A 17,213-nucleotide genomic window follows, 5' to 3' on the forward strand; every position below is an offset into this window, starting at 1 on the left:
GCATGGTGCAATGCTAAGAAGTGCTGATTTTCATTCCGTGCTATATAAAATCATCACATTCAAATATTAACAGTTCCCACACACCCAAGGACCGTCCTTCCTATATTTACGACACGTGTACTTGTTGCCGTGCACACAACTCTCTGTGCTATGGTTCCTATTACACTGAATGAGCACCTGACACTGTACTTTTTTCCCTGGGGGAAGGTCCCGCATCAGAGAATTTCCAGTTCCTGCATAAATTCACACCCGATCTGACGCTGTTCGTTTTCAAATAATATTGCATTTGTGCGATGATATTTTCACATGTATTGTCTCTTTCTTTCAGGTGTGTAATAGAAACCACAGCATAGAGAGAAGTGTGTACATTGCTTCTTACAGGAAAAGGCGATGGAAAAAGTGCACTTGAATAAAATTGCACTTTTGTTATACTTTTACACCAATATATGTCCCTGTGTTTGAACGACACGGGCAGATGGGGAGTGTCTGATGATTGCATATAGCGCCGAAGTTACTGGTCTTTACCATTCTTTCCTCTGCATGTCCTGGAGTACAAAAGAAACAGCATGCAGCAACATGCGGGGACTGGCAGGAACACTCAATAAAATGAATAAAAAGAAAAGCAAGTGACGGTGAGATACGAAGAAGGCAGCTTCGCCAGCGTTTGTGTGTCAGAACCCTTGGGGGCGTTAGTATGCATCGTGGTACAACGCAGAGCTATAGTGCGTCTTTTTGTGAAAACAGCCGTGTCAGATGGGGTTGTATGGATTGATTCTGAACGCTACTGAGAGAATGAAAAGTGAATTAAAAAAAAAAAAAGCTAACCTTTACAAGGATCATAAATTACACCGGCTGTTACAGACTGAAATCAAATGTATGCTTTTATTTTAAAATAGTAAGACTAAGAGCAGTTTACTTCTCCAAACGGAGTGCTGCAGGATTGAACTCACAACCTTTTGATTCCCAGGCAGGAAGTGATTCTATTGCACCACAGAGGCAGTTACAATAAATGGCTGTCAATGTCGCATGTTAAGGCGGCTTTTTGTTTCTGCAGTTATATTTTTGAATAAAAGCGCAATTGTGTTATATTTGTACCTTTTGTGAAAATGTTTCTTTGATATTTGGACTTCAGGCTTCATACATTATATAGTTTATGCCTACATTTTGTCATCTACTACTAGAATATAAAAACGTTTCTGTTTTAACAATGTGTTTACACAGATTACTGTAGAAACCGAACAGACATGAAATGCATGTGTTCCAAATAACGATCTATTATTTTCACTCTAAAACTCCACTTCACTCCCAGATACTCAATCAAGGCATGAGCTGAGAGAAGTTCGTGCACGTTCTAAATTGGTGGGGGGATGGAATAGCCGGCTGCTCCTAGCTTCTCTTTATCAGCACATTTAGAGGACAAAGGACGCTGGCGGAGAGGTGTGAAGGGATTTAAGAAGCGATTTAAGGTGGGACGGAATTACGAGTTTTTTCGTAGGCTCTGGTAATTCTAGTGTTAAGTTAATTGTTGATTCACTGACAGATGGATAGAAAGAAGGGGAAGGCACTATATGATAGATAGATAGATAGATAGATAGATGTTATTTGTCCACAGGAGGGATTTGGTTTTTCATAGATACTCATTAAATAAATAAATATAAATACATACACTTTGGTCTGAACACACACCAGAATGATAAAAAATGCAAGCAAATTAAAAACTTCTGACTTGGTAGTCCCAGGGAAGCACAATATAGACATAATGTTGTTCGCATAAAGGACCTCCAGTCGCATTTCTTCACACATGTCTGCTGATCAATTTGTTGGCTGAAGGTCTTCAGTGTTGATGTGTCAGATGGAGGATCTGCAGCATTGTTCATTATGTTTTTTTTTTAATTCAAGGTTGTCCAAACTTTATCGGCTTGCGAGCTACTTTTAAAATGACCAGGCTGAAATGATCTACCTATATTAAAAATGCTATCCCTTTTTTAGATCACTTTTTTGGAAGGAAGTCAGTTTCGTAGTTTTTATGAACAGTTCGAAAGTGTCTTTTCTCATTTTCCTTCTTTGGAATAGCAATGATAAATTGGCAGTTCAGACAAATACACTTCGATTGTGATATTTTGAGAAAAAAAATCCTCTTCCAATTCCACATCCAGCACATACCCTCCCCAAACAATTTTTTTTTAAATCCCTTCTCTAATCGATATAAATTGGAAGGTTAACTAGATCACAGTGGGAGTTTTGCAGTAGCTTGCACGTTTGATCATGTGTGCGGGATGACCAGTGTGTTAGAAGAAAAGAGATCTCAGACTGGCCCGCCCTGTATGTCGATCAAGTGGCAAATGCCATAGGGAGGATATATGATAGACTAACGTTTACATTTTTTTTTTTTATGCAACATGATCTACCTGCACTACCTTTGCGATCTACCGGTCGATCGCGATCGATACATTGGGCACCCCTGTTTTAATTCAAGGGGGTCAAGAGTTTATCTCATAACTGAGTCTGCCTATTTAATTATCCTGTTGATTGAGTGGGCCTCTCTTGAAATGAAGTTACCAGCCCAGCACATCACACTGGCCAACACAGAGTTATAGAGGTAAAGGATGTCGCTTCCCACATTAAAGGAATTCAGTCTCCTAAGAAAGAAGAACCTTTTCTGCTCATTCTTATAAAGTTCCTCTGTGTTCTGAGATTAGTCCAACCTGTAATTAGGCAAGAACAATCCTTGAACAAGGTGCCAGTTTGTCGCTACCGCTGCCCAATGTGTCCACAAATGTTTAATTATTAACAATGTAGAATATTTAAATGAAGTTCAAAATGTATCTGTATATAATATATAATAATAATATAATAATAAACATATTTTACTACATTTCATCTTAAAAATGATATCAAGAGCTCCAAGAAGGTAGCACTTGGAAATCTTAATCGACTTAGAAGCCATTCATCATCATATGTAAATATGCACTTTATAAAGTGGTTCAGGTTGTGCAATTTATAACTATAGTGCAAGTTTACAGTGAGGTGATTGTACTTATAAGTACAAACAGTTCTACCCGGAACACTTGAGGGACTGATTGAGTGCATTTAGAGTTCTTGGGATGAAACTGTTTCTGAACCGCGAGGTCCCTACAGGAAGGCTTTGAAGTATTTGCTGTATGGAAGAAGTTCAGATAGACTGGCTGAGGCAGTGTGTGCTAGATGCTGTATCCTGATAATCCTCTTTCTAATAAGCTGCTGTAGAGCTGTGATTTCACACTTCAATACAATGGTACGCTGAAAGTGACAATGCTAAAGCAGCAGTAGTATTTGGAATAGTTTGGCCATTCTGTGTACCATTATATGGTTAAGGGTTGATTATAATCAATATGTGGTTAATTTTAATGTATTTGATAAAGCTGTGTCATGGATGTGGATCTGAAAAAGAAAGGGAAACCACACAGGAACAGTAGCACCGCTTTGACGCTGGGTGCTGGCAGTTTGCAAAACCAAGCTGAGAACTTGCGTATGCAAGGGATTGAGCTGGTGTGAAAATATGCATGGCTTTACAAGTTTATTTTTGTGAGCGTGGAAATGGACGTACACAACATGTTTGTGCATATGCACCGTTTATACATGAGGCCCCCCCGGTGTTCTATTTATAGTAAGAGGTGTACAGAGTGAAGCTAAAAACAGACAGGCCTGTTTCTCACACAGTCCTCGAGCCTCACAAACTATCTGCCCAACAGATAGTCCATCATCCAGGACGCCACAGGCTCATCCACCTACATATCTCTTAGTTTAGCATTATCAGGTATGGCTGGATAGTATTGAAAACACTGGAGAAATCAAAAACAACATCTTCACAGTGCTGCCAGCTTTGTCCAGGTGAGAATAAGCCTTGTGGAGCAGACAGATAATTGCATCCTCCACTCCAGTATTTATCCGATAGGCAAACTACACTGGGTCCAGGTGGTTTACTATAAGAGAACACATATAGTCCAGGACCAACCTGTCAAATGTCTTTGTGATGTGAGATGTGAGTGCCAACTGTTCTGTAGTTATTTGGAGAAGATGCTCCTGACTTGTTTGGAACAGGAACAAATCAGGATGTTTTCTCCAGCAGTGACACTTTCTGGAGCCTTAAGAAAAGACTGTACAGGTGACAGAGGACACCACAAAGTTGGTCAGCACAGGCATTAAGAACTCGAGGACTGACGTTTCCTGTGTGCAGCTTCCTTAAATTGTCTCCTTCCTTAGTCATCAGTTACAGACAGCCCGCACTGATGGTCAGAGGTGTACTCTGACATGATAGGAGTTGTTTATATTGTAGGGATGATGTGGGGAAACTGGTCATTAAATGAAGGTAGCAGTGGAGAGAAAATCTATTAATAAAATGGTTCTCTGTGAATTATCCTTTTCAGCATTCCTGACCTTCCGTATTAGGTCAGAACTTTATTTTAGCATTTCTTGTAATGGACTTGTTTTCTCCTTAGACCATCTTGATGGTCTTCATGACCCAGTGTTGTCCGAGTGCAGACTATAAATGACTAGCCATCAATACCGTGACTGTCATGTAGCCACACAGTCTTAGAGGAATTCATTACAATGCTAGCCATGTGTAATAATTCACTGTATCAAGAACTGAAAAACTAGATAAGAACTGGCAATCTACTTCTGGAAATGTTGCAATTGCTAAGGCAAAAATGCTATATGAAACTTACATTATGTATAGATCCTGGCTATCTTGAAAATCTGCATCATCCGGATGTGCCTGAAAAAGAGAAGTGATGAGATAAGTATGGTTTTGGACACAAGTGTTCTCATACAGTGATGGCTTCCCATGACAGTCACCACGTCCTCAAACAAAATTAAATTGAAAAACAGAGGATTGTTACCTGCTGCTGACATGATGGGATGTTATGCTGTTTTAAAAAGCTGCATTGACCAAATAGCTGCCATTTTCTTTGAAACTTTCAATGCTTTACAGACAGAATGTCATAAAAATCAAGTAGCTACTCATAAACTTCAGGAAGAAGGCTACACTGCCATCTACACTGGACAGATGCTGTAGAGAGGGTCTGCAACATTAACTTTCTTAGAGTCTCAAGTGGGCAGAATGCATCTCAGCTCTCCTCAAAAAGACTCACCCATGCTGTTACTTATACAGATGAGAAAACATTTTGCACAATCACTAATTTCCTTCTACAGTTCAGAACCATTAGTAACACACCATTAAGTTTAGTGACAGCTCTTTGAGCCATAGATCCTAGGACCATTCAACTGGCTGTCATTTATTTATAACTGTTGTAATGGAACTGGGACCCACACCCCCAACATGAACAAACCAGCACAGTCCCAGGTTCAAATAAAGGATAGTTTTTATCAACCAGTACCTCCAAATGTAACAAAAGCACTAAGCACAGGTTATCTCTCTCTCCACAAATCACAATTCTTTTCACCACCACAGTACCGTCCTCCAGTCAAGTGTTGCTGTATATCCTCCCAGCTCCAACTCACCTGTATAAGGAATTGTGGTTCCTTTTATACGTAAGTACGGAAGTCCCATAAATTGGGGAATATATCTTCCTGCAGCGCCCCTTTACGGCACCCACGGACTCCAATAGGGCTACTTTGCCGGACTACAACTCACAGCATTCCCTGCTGGTTCCTGAATGGGCAGTGACATGGAGGGCTGCTGCCATCTAGTGCATGGGGGAAATAAACATCACCCAGGGACAGTCTTTCCCTGTCCTTCCCCTTTCTCCTGTCCAGGGAAGGAAATGGAACCACATCTGGCTGGGATGTCCATCTGTCCTCTAGGGCAGCCTTGTCCAGGTGCGACCTCCTTCCTTCTTTTGGCCAGGTTGTCTTTCTGTATTCTTGAGGCCACCTGTCTTGGTAAGGGATCTTCCCAACTTCCTGTTGGGATGCCTGTCCATCCTGTATGCCTCCTACACTGCATTAGTGTTTCTTTTGTCTAATATTGTATTTTATGTCTGATGTCATATTTAATTTCAGTTGTTTGTATTGCACTACTGTCACTAGTCTGTGGAGGACATGCTATTAAATAATCCAATCTGCTGTGTACACAACACAAGAACTTTAATCTGAACTTTAAGGTTCCAGTATACGTGTTTTAAATGCAGTTACCATAATTTTGTATGTATGTTTCATGTTTTAAAATAATTAGAAGGTTGTCCTTCCTTTTTGTTTAATTTTTACTCAATAACAAAACATATAACATCAAGTAGACACAACAATTACAAAAACTCTGCTATACCAGCGTTTCTCAACCTTTAAGTATTTCCGAGCCGAGTTTTTATAACAGTGCTAATTGCACCCCCCCTAATGTTTTTTTGAAAGGAGCCCATTAATACCAATTTGTTCTTTTTTAATTAATGATATATCATAGATGCATATTTTATTATACCTACTGTCACACATGTGCGATTAGGAGGCAGTCAAAGAGCCTAAAGGTGAGTGAAACATCGCGAGATAGAGGGCTGTCACGTGGTACTTACCTGAATCTCTTTTGCCCGACAGAAAACTGGAAGAAAAATAACTCCTCCACTTCCGGATTCCAAAATGGCCGCGACGACGTCACTTCCGGTCCACCATGATGACGTCACTTCCGGCTCCATCAATTCACATCACCTCCGCCCCATCCTGCCGACTACGCCAATGTGATAAGGATTCTTCTTCAAAAGAATGATACACAAACAAAGAAAAAGTTTTGGGGACCGTCCCCATATATTGTCGTCCAGACAATCAAAGAAAACACGATTCAAAGTCTTAAAAATAAAACAATGAACAATCTTCCTGAGACAAAATGGCGACTTTACAGAGGGAAGGATTATGGGACAGGAAATGGTTTGGCAGTAAGTGACGTTTGAAAACAGGAACCGGAAACAACGTCATCAGGATGGGACGGAGGTGATGTGAATTGATGGAGCCGGAAGTGACGTCATCATGGTGGACCGGAAGTGACGTCGTCGCGGCCATTTTGGAATCCGGAAGTGGAGGAGTTATTTTTCTTCCAGTTTTCTGTCGGGCAAAAGAGATTCAGGTAAGTACCATGTGATAACCCTCTATCTCACGATGTTTCACTCACCTTTAGGCTCTTTGACTGCCTCCTAATCGCACATGTGTGACACTACTTAACTTTTATGAACATTTATCTAAATCTATATTTATTTTTCTAATATCAGAATGTAGTTTTTTATTTTTTTTTTGGTTTCAATTGATGTATTTTTCATATTTTCGATTCTTGTTTTCTTTTATTCACATCTTTGCGCCCCCCTTTTTTTTATTTCTCGCCCCCCTAGGGTGGCCCGCCCCACAGATTGAGAACCACTGTGCTATACTGCTTACTCTACACCTATAGAGACTAATCCTATTGTCAATCAGAATTTTAAATCATTCAGTTTGCTATATCTGAAAAAACTCAACAGTATTCCTCAGGTTTGCAGTACACCAGCTGAACTGACCAGAAATATGGACGAGATTTCCTAGCAGAGCATCAATACTCATTGTGACGAGCATAGCAATGGTGGCAAGGAGGGACACTGCTTTCTCAAAGACCATGGTGATCAGCTCAGACGATGAGGTCTCAGGATCTGTAAACACTGCTGTCTGATGCACTTTTATATATTCACTCATTCAAATGGTTCAATGAAATTAAAAAAACAATGATCTCATCCATTTGCATTGGTTTGTAAGTTACAGTAAAACATTTGGCTCTTTATCAGCCATCACTATAAACCTGTCAGGATTCATCTGCACATCAAATTGTACAGTTGAAGGTGGTTGTATGGAGGCACAGGCTTGCCACTATGTCTGGGTTTGCTCTCGGACTGTTGGAAACTATCGGGATGGCTAATTTGTGGCCCAATTATTCCACATCACATCTGTGGCAAGTCTAGAATAGCTGCAGTCTGCTGAAAGAACATGGTGAGCATCTCGGTGATGAGGTCTAAAAACAATGCAAATGAATGAAAAGATTGTTAACTTTTAATTCTGTTGAACTATTTTAAATGACTGAATATATTAAAGGACATCTGACACCTCAGTGTTAAGAGAACATTCAGACCTCATCATTTGAGATGCTCACCATTTTCTTTTTCTAAACACTGGGGTGTCAGATGCCCTTTTATATATTCAATCATTTAAATTTTCTGTCCCCCCTGGCCATTGGACCTTACTCTTATTCGATGTTAATTAATGTTGATTTATTTTTATTTTCGTATTGTGTCTTTTATTTTTCTATTCTTTTATTATGTAAAGCACTTTGAGCTACTGTTTGTATGAAAATGTGCTATATAAATAAATGTTTGTTGTTGTTATTGTAAATGTTTCAATGGAATTAAAGAACAATGATCTCATTCATTTGCATCAGTGTGTATGACAGACAGAGAAAAGAACATTTGGCCCGTTATCAGTGATTTTTTTAACTCTGGTAAGATTACAAATAAGCTTTTATTACAGATAAAGAAATGAAGTATTCTGAGGTGCCAAAGCCACATTTTCTTTTCAAATGATCAAGGAACAAGTCAGAAATACCAAGAAAAATAAAGAAATAAATTATAAAGGTATAAAAATAAGCAAATTAGAATGAGCTCAGTTGGGTTAAGAAGATCATGTTGTATACAGTTTTGAAGAAGATTAAGGGGATACATTTAAAATTATTAAGAGAATTAGTAGAGCGGATTGAGACTGATTTTAAAATGAGTTGATCAGATGGTGACAGTAACAACACACCTGTGGCACAACGGCTCAGCAATTTGTACACAATTTTAAATAAATAAATGTGCCCAGAGATGATGCAGGGTGTGCGTGAGTGCGTTTCACTCTGTGGTTAATTGGGAAAAGGCTGACCACACTGCGTACAGGTGAGGAGGCGGGCAGACCAGTCAGGCACCAACAATGATGCAGCAGAGGGAGTGGCTCCTCTCAATGGCTCGTACCCAATTAGGCAGCAAAGAATAAAGGAGCCTGCAGAGGATAGAAGGGAAAAAAGGAGCTTGAAAGATGGGAGAGAGAAAGGCAGAAGTATGATGGAGCCAGTGCGACGGGAAGGAAGCAGGCGGAAGGGAATGGAGCACTAGGGAAAGCATCACTCAAGAGGGGGATGAAGGTTGCTTCTGCTGAGCAGCCACGGAGCAGGAGCAACCACAAAGCTGGGGATTGCAGTGACAGTTAAGGGAGTGGAAAGTTCACATTGCCTCGTGGATCGCTATAAGATGGGCGGTGCAGAAACAAGCAGGTCTGATGGGTGTCTGCACCTTTTAGTTGATGTCTTTCTGGGCTGCAAGATATGAAGAGGATAAACTGGAGAGATGTCAGTTTTAAAGAGGAGCACAGGAGACTGTGATTTTAAAGAGGATTCTCTTGCACGATTTTAACTCCGTTTTAATGGATTTATTTATGGCTTATTTTAACCTCCACATAATGTCAAAAGAATGACAAAAGAACCACAAAAAGGTTTGGGACAGCCTCCCGTTTACTTGAAATCGGCTGCAAAATTGGTAAATAAATTGTAGAGCACAGACTGGAGTTCAAAACAGAACTGACTGGGAGAGGTAAAGATAGAGGGTTTAAAGCAAGGCAGAGGAAGTCATGTTATCGGGGTCGGGACCAGAAGTGGCATCCTCAGGACCGGAAGTGATGTCATCAGGGCCAGGCGGAATTTCCCTAAACTGGTCTGCAGTGGAAAGAGAGAAAGGATCAGCACACTCTGCCACCCCCTGGTCTGGCATGGAATTACCCTCATTTGAGCCATTTAGCTGCCTCCCATGTGCATGTGTGTGACAATAGACACTGTTTATTTATTGATTATTTATTTAGATATGGAAGGAGCACTGCACTATTTATTTGGACACTTGATTTTGTTGGATTTTAAATAAATGCACTGTTTCACCTTTGCACCTACTCATTGCTATGTGTGTATCCTCATTTGCCTGGCTCATCCCTTGGGTATGTTATCAGCAGTGGCAGGTTCCAAAAGCTCTCGGACCCAGTAGAACAGACCTGAGCTGCATCGTCACACTCTCGAGTCTCTGCTCAAACACAGAAATGCCGGTACAGAGTAGCACAGTAGCGCAAAGTGGTCTTTAAGTCGTCGTGTCTCTGTCTTCTCATCAGGTGTGTGCTGCATTCATATAAGGGAAGACGGAGTGAGCCCAGTGCATACTCGGTTAGCCACATGGTGGCGTGTCAATCAAAAAGAAACGTCAAGGAGCAGAACTCCTCTCAATCCCTGAAAGTCTGAAAACTTATCACCCTGTGAAATAATAATAACAATAGATGTATTACTATTTACAAGGCATTTCTATGTAACTGATGGAAGAAAAAAGTGCAAAGCATCTGAAAAGACAGATCAGGAAACAACCGCCCCTGCCAGCTGCATTGGTGCCACAGTACCACAGCAAATAATGCAGTATGGCACAGCCTAACAGCTGCCCTGAACACTGGATCTTTGAGAGCACAATGGATTAAATACTGTATAGTGCCCTACATAACGTTTGGGACAAAGACACATTTTTCTTGATTTTCCTTTATTTCCCCCTCGGCTAAAATTACAAATTAATGAAAATTAAGATGACTAGAATTATACACAGAAGAGTAATTGGAGGTCTCCCATAGGCACAATGGTCTTTCTAAAAGATGCTAAATCTTCCTATTTACCTGTAATTAGGAGCTACCATTTTTAAAGAATGATCGGTACACTAACATTTATAGCTCTTGACTCATAGAAAAGAATACTCTGTTCTGTCTTGAAAAGCAAATTTGGAAAATATTCTACAGAATCATATCAGATCAAGAAATATTGAAATGGAATCAAGACACCAACATCTTATGTCTACCACAGAAACTGAAACTCCAATGAAAAGTCTCAAAGTAACTGGCTGTGTTCTAATGAACCGAACTAATAAAGTTATACAGTGCCCTCCATAATGTTTGGATAAAGGAACATTTTTCCTTGTTTTATCCCTCTGTTCCACAATTTAAAATGACAAAAATCAAACAGTTCATATGTGATTAGAATGTCTATTGCAGGCTTCTGTGGTGATGCCAAACCTCTAATGAAGCCATCTTCAGCTCTTGCCTCTTTCAGGGGCTTGTTGTCTTAACTTTTCTTTTTAGCATATGAAAGTCCTGCTCAGTTGGATTTTATTCAGGTCCCTAGCTTGGCCATTCAAGAATTTTACATTTTTTTAGCTTTGATAAACTCCTGCATTGCCTCAGCAGTATGTTTGGATCATTATCTGGTTAGAGATATTGTTTCGGCACCATGTTTGACAGATGAGATGGTCTGCTTTGGATCTTGGGCAGTCCCTTTTCGTCTCTGCACTTTGCTCTTCCCATAACTCCTTTGCCAGTTCATCGGTCACATCTTTTTCAGAATTCTGATTGCTCTTTTAAGGCCTTTATCACAAACTGTAGTCTGACTATCCTGTTTTTGTAGCTAACTTTTGTGGCCCCTGTATTTCTGTTCAAGAAGTCTCCTGCTGATAGTCATTTCTGTCACATCCACATCAACCACCTGAAGACTGTTTCTGGTCTGTTGCACAGGTATTTGGGGGGCTTTTCCTTTAACATGGTGAGGATTATTATGTCATCACCAATGGAGGTCTTCTCTGGCCTACCAGATCCTTTGCAATTCCTGAGCTCACCCATATGTTGTTCTATGTCACAGTCTCCTGGGGAAACAACCTGAGCTGAAAACAAGCACAATGTTTGAACAAACGTATCAGGAAATCCTGAACAATCACAAGGTGAACCCTGCCCAGAATTTAAGCCCTTGTGAGAAGGAGAATGGTGGCAAAATTGGATGCTGTCATGAAAAATCTCCTCCACATTTAGAGAGTACTATAAGTCATTATATTCTACTCAGTTTAAAGAAAATAAGATACAATCTAATGAGTTTCTTGATTCATTACAGACACCACAGTCAGATGTGCAGAAATGACTAAACCTCTGCCACTTTCAGAATTACTAGATGCTATAAACTCACTTCAAAGTGGGAAAGTAACCACCTGTGATGGCTTTCCAGTGGAATTTTAGAAACAAAATTCTCAAATAAGTTATCTCCACTATTGTTAGCAATGGTTATAGAAGCTAAATACAAAATTCTACCTCAAATGCCTCACCAAGCATTAATTATTATCTTTCCTAAGAAAAGCAAGGATCTACTACATTGTGCATCATACAGACCAATCTCTCTTCTGCATAACAATGTTAAGATACTCTCAAAATATTCAGCCAGAAGGACTGGGAAAGTGCTTCCTTGTGTTATATCACAAGATCAAACCGGATTTATTTAATGCAGACACTTAACTTCTAACCTTGAATGTTATTTTAATATAATATATTCACACATTATATCTAACATCCCACAGATCTTATTATCTTTAGATGCAGAAAAAGCATTTGGTATGTTTGAATGGGACTACCTATTCATCACATTGCACAAATCTGGGTTTGGCCAAACTACTTTATACTACTTTATACTAGTCCAAAAGCCTTAGTTTGTATTAACAACATTATTTGAGATAACTTCAAACTGGAATGTAGTATTCGACAAGGATGCCACTTATTACCTTAGGTCTTTGCAATCACCATTGATGCATTGGCTGTATACTTGCATCAGAGATAAAGGGGATTTTCAAAGATGGATTTGAACAGAAAATATCATTAAATGCAGATGATATGGTGCTGTAAATACTGGACCCACAAAATTCTGTGTCAGCAGTCCTAAAGGCACTAGCAGATTTTCAAAAGACATCTGGACTTAAAATCAATTTGAATAAAAGCATGCTTTTTTCAATGAATTGTGTAGTACGTAATATCAAACTGGACACCTTCCCATTTATTTTAGCAGATCAGTTTAAATATTGACGGGTGAATATTATAAGTAAATATAAAGCTTTTTTCCAACAAAGTAATGTACTCCATTAATTTAAGATTATGAAATGACAATAAAAGTTCAGTAGCAATGTCTCTATGACCAAACAGTGAACTTTGTGACGTGGAATGTCAAAGGTCTCAATCACAAAATACAGAGGATGAAAGTATTCTCTCACATAACAGGTCTAAATGCCAAGATAGTACAGTACAGGAAACTCACTTAATTAGCTTAACTTAATTAAAGATTAGTTTTAGTTGCAAAGAGACTGGACTGGCCAAATATTCCACTCCAACTACACAAAGAAAACTAGAGGTGTGGGAATCTTAATTCACAAAACAATTTCAATTGTAGTTTCAGATGTAGAATCAGATCCTGAAGGGTGACAGGGGATGGTTATGAATAATTTATTTAATTGAAAAGTGATTTTGATAAATATCTACTCACCCAATGTGGATGACAGATACTTCATTCAAAAACATCTTTTGCATCCTTTCTTATCTTGAACACTCCCAAAATTACAAAGGCCGGAGACTTTAATTGTGTTTTAAATCCAGACTTATATAGGTCTTCAGCTACAGGACACTGCAAGATAATCACATAGTTTTTAAATTGATCATAACTTATCAGATCCATGGAAATGTCTAAATACATACATACTTCTTCTTTGTACTGATACATCATTGTTACTGAAGAATTGATTATTTCTTTATAGATAACAATTTCTTTCCCACAATCAAATCTTGCAGATATGATGCTATTGTTATTCCTGACCATACTCCAAGGAATGTTTTAAGAGAAAATCAAGAAGGCTTCAGAGTTAATCAGTGAAATTACCACAATGGATCAAGAACATGCCAGCCTTCCAATGAGCACTTTTTAGGAAAAGACAGGCTTTACAATTAGAACCCAACCTCTTGACAGCAAAAGAAACGGAACAACTCATTTTTAAATTGCGACATCATTAACATGGCGAGAAGCCTAATAAGATCTTAGCTCAACAAATCCACAAGGAGGAAATTCACAAAGCAATATCAGTAATCACCAAATAAAATCATTGACCACAAAAATATAATGCACACATTTAGAGACCACTATGAGTTCTTATATTGTACTCAATTTAAAGAACAGAAGGCACAATCTAATTTGTTTTTTGATACATTACAGATACTACAACTAGAAACTCTCAGTTCAGAGGAATTTGATACACCTCTGACACTATCAGAATTACTAGATGTTATAAAGTCACTTCAGAGTGGGAAAGTAACAGGTCCTGAGGACTACCTTGTTGAATTAAAAAAAAAAATTCAATTAAGTTAGCTCCCCTTGTATTACTAACATTTCTAGAAGAAGAAATTCTACCTCAAACTTTTCACCATGCATTAATGATCGTTTATCCTAAGAAAATAAGGACTTATTGCGATGTGCATCATATAGACCAATGTCAGTAATGATGTTAAGATACTCTCCAAAGTTCTGCCTAGAAGGAGTAAGAAAGTGCTCCCTTCGGTAATATCACAAAACCAAACTGAAATTACAGTAGAGTCTCGCTTATCCGACATAAATGGGCCGGCAGAACGTCGGATAAGTGAAAATGTCGGATAATGGAAGGTGTTAAGATAAAGCCTATTAAACGTCAAACTATGTTATAATTTTACACATTACCTCGGAACTTCGGTTCATGAATGTCTCTGAACACATACAAATCGTGTTATGACCAAAAAGTTCACCAAACTTTTGCATCTGTTCACGACCACACACTAGGTGTACGAATGAGCCAGTTTCCCATTCGGTTTGTGCGCGCCGATGATTTCCGTACGTGTTCAGTCTCTCCCTGTGCATTCCCTGTGCAGCAAAAGAGAAAGAGCGCGAGAGAGAGAGACACAGACAGACAGACAGATACACACAGAGACGCACGCACGCACGCACACACACACACACACACACGAGACACAGGCAGACACATGCACAAGACACAGGCAGGCGCACGCACGCACACGCGTGTGAGAGAGAGAGAAAGAGGCAGGCGCATGCAAACACACGCCAGAGAGGGCTGGCCACATAATCCACTGTAATCATGTTTTACAACAAAACAGATAAATTTAACTGAAAAAATGAACTTGCAGTTCTTGTTGCCAATTGATGCATTTTTTGTTTTTTTTTTGTGGGGGGACGTCGGATAATACAGAATGTTGGATAAGCTAAGTTTGGATAAGCGAGACTCTACTGTATTTAAGGTAGACACTTAGCTTCCAATCTTCAAGGCTTATTTAATGTAATATATTCACCCATAAAATCTAACGCTCCGGAGATCTTATTACCTTTGGATGCAGAAAAGTCATTTGTTATGTTTGAATGGGACTAACTATTCACCACATATGCACAAATGACGCCAGATTTAAACACTAGCATGGCAAATTACTTGTGTACTAAAGTGACTATAACTGCAGGTGGAAGTCCGGTATTACCTCGGGTGCCAAGCAGAGTTGTGTTGCAGCAGTCCATTAGCCAGCGAAACCGCTTTGAAGAAGCTGTCTGTTGTTACGGCCCTGCTTTTGTTCAGTCTGATAGCAGTCACGGGACATTGTATCTTTGATTGCCAGTACAACAAAAATAGTTCTCAGCAGGTTTCAACCACAGCACTCAACGTGGTCATCACAGCTCTTGTGTAAAGAATGAAGATAAATGCCATCAACTTAAACAGGGAGAAGCAAGTTCATTGTACCACATGAACGTCTCTAAGAGAATAAAATGGAAAAATAAAAAACAAGCACTAACTTTTACAAGTAGCCAAAATTTACACCGGGTGTTACAGACTCAGATCAAATGTACATTTTTATTATATTATAGCAATAATAATAATAATAATAATAATAATAATAATAATAATACTAGCAACTCAGTACTCAAAACACAGTGTGCCCAGTCTCAAACCCGGGACCTTCAGGCTATAAGTTCTTACGTCTGCACCATTCAATACTTATAAACTCCCTGTCAATTGACATTTGAGCTTCAGTTTTTAACTCATTTATGGCAACCTGTAAATCAAATGCTTTTTTTTCTTTGGTTATATTCTTGAACAAAGGTGCATATGTTTATTTGATATTAGGACTAAAGTCTTCACACATTATGCATTTCATGTTATTATTAGTATAACATGGAAGTAGTTTCTGCTTTAGGTATGTATTCGGTTTCTTGCCCTGTATTTCCTTTCATTCTACACTTATCCAGATCTTTGTAGACGTGGAACACACATGAAATGCATGTATTCCAAATAACGATATCCTGTATTAGATAGATAGATAGATAGATAGATAGATAGATAGATAGATAGATAGATAGATAGATACTTTATTAATCCCAAGGGGAAATTCACAAATAAAAGATAAAATAAAGTGCTAAACCCGGGTAGCTCCACGTTAGCATCTGGGATGATAGACATTAGCCACGTTTCACTAAAACACAGCAAGCCGCATTCTCTGTAGGTTCTGACATTTTTCACCAGCACAGCCAGTTCGTCGATCTTATTTGGTAGTGAGTTTACATTTCCCAGGATCACAGAAGGCACCGACGGTTTATAACGCCATTTTCTCTCAAGTTGTCTCAATTTAATCTTATTTTTTATCTTTGCGCTCGGCTGCCCGATATCGTCTTCTTACCTCGTCAGGTAAATAAGGAACCACACCGGCATAAGCATTTCTTCTCAGTGCTTTAAGATGACTACTTGAATAGGCGATTCTCGGAGTGTAACAATCCATGTCAAATAGTAAAATAGTAAAAATGTGTAAAAAGTGTCCAGGGAGCAATTCCACATAAAAGAAAGTGGTAGAAGTGATCAGTGAAATAGCGAAAAATAGAGATAAAAAGGTAAAAAGATAAAGTCATATACGGAGCTGCTGGAAAGGCTGCCACTTGGATGCGGCGCCGGAAATGAATGAATTATTTACCCTATACAACTCCAAGAACTTCACATGCAGATAAGGAGCCTCTATTCTAGTGTTAAAGATCCAAGAGTACAGTGAGAAAAGAATCTCTTACTCAACATTTCAGAAAAGCAGTGGAAGGCAGCCAGGCAGATCAGATAATCCACTCTAGCTTCATATGTGCAAAGCATTCTATTCAATTTAAAATCTTTTATCAAGCACATCTATCTCATTTAAAATTGTCCAAAATGTTTCCAGGGCAAGATCCAACCTGTGAACTTTGAGGTCGAGCTCCAGCTTTACTAGGCCACATGTTTTGGGCATGCACCAAATTAACATCATCCTGGATAAAAATTTTTACATGCCTGTCAGCCAGCCTTGGTGTCACAATCACTGCTAAT

The sequence above is a fragment of the Polypterus senegalus genome, chromosome 3 (genome assembly GCF_016835505.1).
Source record: "Polypterus senegalus isolate Bchr_013 chromosome 3, ASM1683550v1, whole genome shotgun sequence".
Lineage (NCBI taxonomy): Eukaryota > Metazoa > Chordata > Cladistia > Polypteriformes > Polypteridae > Polypterus > Polypterus senegalus.